The sequence below is a fragment of the Gopherus evgoodei genome, chromosome 7 (genome assembly GCF_007399415.2).
Source record: "Gopherus evgoodei ecotype Sinaloan lineage chromosome 7, rGopEvg1_v1.p, whole genome shotgun sequence".
Taxonomy (NCBI): Eukaryota; Metazoa; Chordata; order Testudines; family Testudinidae; genus Gopherus; species Gopherus evgoodei.
In genome coordinates this window covers 44034618-44040617 of record NC_044328.1, presented here as the reverse complement: position 1 = coordinate 44040617, position 6000 = coordinate 44034618, and positions in this window count along the sequence as shown.

Here is a 6000-nt window from a genome sequence, read left to right as displayed (position 1 = left end):
AACAATAGTTTAGTTATATATTTTAGACTTATAGAAAGAGCCTTCTAAAAACATTAAAATGTATTACCGGCACGCGAAACCTTAAATTAGAGTGAATAAACGAAGACTCGGCACACGGCTTCTGAAAGGTTGCCGACTGACTTAGATCTTACCCAAAAATCATGCTGATGCCAGTCCTTTAGTATCTAAAATCGAAAGGTTTAATTCATAAAAAGAAAGAAAGGTGAGAGACTGCACCCTCAACTAGAGCCCTCACCCCCTCCTGCATCCCAACCCCCTGTCCCAGGCCCGGTGAAAGTCAGTGAGGGTCGGGGAGAGAGTGACGGAGGGAGAGGGGCTGGGGTAAGTGGGGGTGGAAGTCTCAGAGAAGGGGTGGGGCAGGGGCAGGGTAAGGGTGTTTGGTTTTTTTTTTAATATACATTCTATGGTAGGATAGGTTCAATATGTGTGATCAACATTAACTGTGTCTCTAATGAACCTTACAAATTGTCTCCTAGCTGTACACACTCACGTGTACGCTCTTGAAATAACTCAGCAATAGAGTTTCTGTTCCGTTTTCATTTCTGCTTCTTTAAGGCTGCTGCAGGAAAATAAAGAAGTCACTGCACCACTTTTTCTTCTTTCACAATACACATTCCTCAAACCACAGCTGAGAAGAAAAATCTGAGAAGAAAAATCAGAAACTATGCAAGAACAGAAGGGCAAAGTCAGTGCCTCTTACACAATTTGCTTTTTCTCTGTGACCTTTCCCAGCTGTAGTCTTTTAACACAGAAAATATGAAGAACTGTATTTGTAAAGGTTAGGATAAATCAGTCTGGATAAAATGTCCCTCGATGCCATCTGGGTCAGTGGGCAAAGCTAGAAGAACCAAGATTTTTTTTGATATACTGACTGCATGTGCCCTCAGTTTGTCAAATACACAAATATCTTTTGATTCAGAAGATCTCCTCAGTGGAGTTGTGTGTGACCAGAGACCTGCTCCAGTTGTCGTTACCAACAGTGGAAGTTTTTCTATTTTCTTTAATGGGAGTTGGGCTGGCTGCCAGGAGAACAGTTCAGCAATACACAGTAAATAAGGATATTCTTTCTTGCTTTTCTGTTATGCTCCATTCCTCATATGGGGCAGAAGGGTGCCTAAAACATGGTGTCTATTTCAGTCATACAACTCATATAGTCCTAATGAGGCACATGGCTACTATCTTCAAGTCAAAGTCATAAACTATGAGTGCAGTTGTCTCTAGCACATTATGTCCAAAGCCCTGCAGACAAGGAAGCAAGCACTGCAGGACCCAAATGTTGCAGCAAGGTTCTTAGGTTTGCAACACTCCAGTGTTGGAAGGCAGGCACTGGCTTTAGATAACCCAATACTTAAAAGACAATGCCATTAAAGCATTATGTCAGGCAATGCTGGGCCAAGGTTCTTGCCTTGGGACAGGGGAGGTGGCCTGCAGGCAAGAAAACTGAAACAAATTTCTCACAGAAAAGAAACTCCACATTTTTTCATTGTTCCAGTTTGAACCTGCACCCCCCAACCAAAATGGAATGGCTGGCTGTCCGCAACTCCCCAGGGGCAGCTGAGGCAGTCTCTTAGAATTGGGGGCAACCCAGCTCCAATTGGGCCTCCCAGGGTTTCCAGGACTGCCAGGCTTTCTGCTCCCTGGCAAGGAGCTTGGAAGCTCTGGTGTCCAATCCCTGACCTTGCTGTATAAAGAGTCTGGGTTATCCTAGCTAAAAGGTACCAATTCCATCCTTATTGTCATGCACAAGCACCTATTTGGGGCAACCCAGACTTGCAAATTGGGAACAAATCTGTAATTTGGGAGAACTTGGTCCCTTTTCTAACAGCAAAGCAATGTTATGACCAGCCATCCTGAGCAGAGTAGCTGTACTTAACAACTAAGGCCATGTCTACATCTAAAATTTTGCAGCGCTGGTTGTTACAGCTGTATTAGTACAGCTGTATAGGGCCAGCGCTGCAGAGTGGCCACACTTACAGCAACCAGCGCTGCAAGTGGTGTTAGATGTGGCCACACTGCAGCGCTGTTGGGCGGCTTCAAGGGGGGTTCGGGGAACGCGAGAGCAAACCGGGAAAGGAGACCAGCTTCGCTGCGGTTTGCTCTCGCGTTCCCCGAACCACCCTGCAAACCACAGGGAAGGAGACTTGCTTGCTCGGGGGTTCGGGGAACGAGAGAGCAAACCGGGAAAGGAGACCAGCTTCGCCGCGGTTTGCTCTCGCATTCCCCGAACCACCCTGCAAACCGCAGGGAAGGAGACCTGCTTGCTCGGGGGTTCGGGGAACGAGAGAGCAAACCGGGAAAGGAGACCAGCTTCGCCGCGGTTTGCTCTCGCGTTCCCCGAACCACCCTGCAAACCGCAGGGAAGGAGACCTGCTTGCTCGGGGGTTCGGGGAACGAGAGAGCAAACCGGGAAAGGAGACCAGCTTTGCCGCAGTTTGCTCTCGCGTTCCCCGAACCACCCTGCAAACCGCAGGGAAGGAGACCTGCTTGCTCGGGGGTTCGGGGAACGAGAGAGCAAACCGGGAAAGGAGACCAGCTTCGCCGCGGTTTGCTCTCGCGTTCCCCGAACCACCCTGCAAACCGCAGGGAAGGAGACCTGCTTGCTCGGGGTTCGGGGAACGCGAGAGCAAGCCGGGGAAGGAGACCAGCTTGATTACCAGAGGCTTCCTCAGGTATGCTGGGATACCTGCTTATTCCACGGAGGTCAAGAAAAGCGCTGGTAAGTGTCTATACTTGATTACCAGCGCTGGATCCTCTACACCCGAGACAAAACGGGAGTACGGCCAGCGCTGCAAACAGGGAGTTGCAGCGCTGGTGGTGCCCTGCAGATGTGTACACCTCCTAAGTTGCAGCGCTGTAACTCCCTCACCAGCGCTGCAACTTTCTGATGTAGACAAGCCCTAAGACATTGCTAAGCTAACATATCAGTTTAGTCTGGATTCCCTAGGAATGCCAGAGGTCCCGGAACTATTGGTCACCTTAGAAATACTTTATAAACTCTGCAGGCCTATGTCCATTATGTATACTTTGCTAATGAAGAAGAGTACCATTAGTTTGGAGTTCATCACTATCCCTAATAGAATCCCAGTGGCAGGGTATATTCTGTAATGTTAAAAAATCTCAGGCTCTGCTTGATACACCAAAAGATTGTATTCAAAATGCATTGGATGCCACAGAGATTGCACAAAAGCTAGGCTTTATCCTCTGAAGTTTGTTGGTCTTGCAACAAAGAAAAAGGTACCCTGATATGTATGCTATGAGACTGGCCAATGGTCAGGCAGTAGTGGAAATAGGTGGGCACAAGAATTAAATGTGTTCAGCCTCAGCAGCCAAACATCAGCCAGAAATTATATTCTAGGTTATTTACTTCCTAAACTGAGTTTAACTCTGCGGCAAAGACTTTGGTTTTCGAGGGCTGCAATGATCACTAAGTGGTGGTGAGGGAAGCTTTTTTTTTTTTTTTTTTTTTTTTTTTTAAAAGATCACTAAGTGGTGCGGGGGGAAGGGTTGGTTTACCCCTGGAATAGAGAAGTGGTATTCAGACCTGTCTGTTGAGTTAGCAGCCAACGAAAGGCTAGCTTATTGCCTTAGAGAGCTATTAGGAGAAATTTAGTCCCCATTTCTAGATACACTTGGATACAAAATGTTGAGGTGGCTCAAACAATACCAGACTTCTATTCCACCTAACCCCTCCTCCTCTCCCTATTGGTTATCCTCACCCTAATATGTTATGGGTATGTAGTATTGTCTGGTCTTGCAGCTTTGACAAGTTGTAAAACTATAATTTTATTAGAGATGTATACAAGCTGTAAATTTACTTTTTACTGTCTTTATGAACATTAATCACAAACACAAAATAAATAAAATGGAGTAGGGGGAGGGGAATCTATAAATGTCTGTAGAATCTGATGCATTTAAAACTGGTGAAATATTCCAAGGAACTTTCTGACTGCAATACAGTGTCAGGAGAACCAAATCAGGGAAGAATACACTTGCAGTTTGAGGGTGCCCACTAAATAGGAGAGGCTAAGCCCAATAACATTTGTTTCTATGGAAAAGTGTTTCCCTAAATCGCTCATTAACCCACATCTGCAGATTTGGTAATGACAGGGGATCAAGACTCTGCTCACCTTATCTAATCAAGCATATGGAGAGAGAGAGAGCGCGCAAGCATTTGCCCCTGGACAATACAAGGTACCGACTGGGGGGAGATTTACAGAGTGGATTCAGTGCAAGAAACAGAGGTCAATGACGGAGGGTGCTCTGTTTTCCACTTTTTTGAAATACTGAGCCATTTTTATCTCGCTATAGTTGCATTAACAGTACCTTTGGCTTGATGCATCTAGATTATCAGATAGAAAAATGTGGTGTTTATTGCTATGATTGATATTTGTGATTCTTCAAGTGGCAACTTCTTGTGTTTATCTGTTTCTCTTTTAGGACTTTATCATGCAAAAGGCTTTGTTGGGGTGGGAGCATGGTGTCTGTAGCTGGCAGTTTGACTCTCTACACTTCTCTGCCCCTATATCAGGGATGGACAAATAGAGCTTTCAGGTTTCCTTTCTGATAATCTTTCCTGGTGGTTAATACTCAGTAAATATTAGGTATAAACTAATGGTGAATGATGAGTTTTCTCAGATCTGATTTTTATTTGTATTTATATAACTTAACCATAAATATTCTCTGCACACATTCACTTTTTGGGACAGTTTTTCCATCCTTTATCTCTTCACAGAACATCTTTTAGGAAAGTTACTACAACTATTGAAAAGAAGATCTTAGGATAGTATTGTCTCATCTCATCAGCCATAACACTTGCATTGCTGGCATGAATCTATACTGAGTCAGTATCAAGTCTGATGGTTTTAATATAAGAAGGTACCAGGTACCTCTCTTGGGTCACTGTCAGACTAAATGAAAAAAGACCCCTTTGAATTCTGCCAGCTGAATGCCAACATTGGTTAAATTTTAAATCTACATACTAAGGACTTGGCTTGCAGGATGTATATGACTTTCCTGCTATTGCACGTTCCGTTGCTGTATTTTTAGACATTCTCATATGAAATGCAAACAGAAGGGTATTGAATTATAACTGTCTGTCTGGCTTCCTTATTTGTGGTGCAACCGAGCAACTTTCTTCCTGATTTTAACTTTGTGTTTGCACTGCAGAATTGAAAATTGAAAACCAACCTGATGGCGTGTTTCTGTGTTGCCAATTTAGAGGGAAAACCCCCCAATGTTTTGTGGTGCTACTTGTTTTTAAAATGGATTTCCTTGAAGGTGAAAGCAGATAGACTTATTTGAGCTCTATCCCAATTCCAGAAGAATTTGGGGGTTGAGTTCTCTGGCCTAAAAGGCCAGATTCAGTTGTGACAATCTTGGCTTCTGACAAATCTGTATTTTTAGACTTTCCTACAGAAATGCTGAGCTTGACTTCTCAGATCCTTGAGGCATAGATCATGGCAGTGTGTGTTCTGTCATGTGACACAGTGAAATAATTATCAGCGAGAAAATATGTTAAAGTTTGCGGTGAGTATATAGACTCATCAGTTCTTCCATTTTACTCACGTAGCTTTGCTTCTTTCTGACTCATGTCAGAGTTTTGGTCATTAGAAATCAATTTATTCTCATAGGCTCCAGTGGACATTGTTATCTGGATCAAAGTCTTTGATTTACAATGTTTGAGTATGGTTGGATGGCGTGGCATTGCTTTTCAGAGTAACTTCTGCTTACATCTTTGCTTAACCCTGACCTAATTGACTGCAGATTTCACAACAGTCTAGGAGCCAAAAAGGAATTTGTTTGACCTCCCACTCCTTCATTGGGACCTCTTATTTTTAAAATCTCAGCTCACATGATTAACTTGTCCTATCCCTGAAAACCAGCTCAATTGTCTATACTTGTTTTGTGTTTTTGCTCTTTTGTTTTAGGGATACAGGGGAGTTGTTTAGTATAGACATAGCCTTCAAAATAAAACCAAGA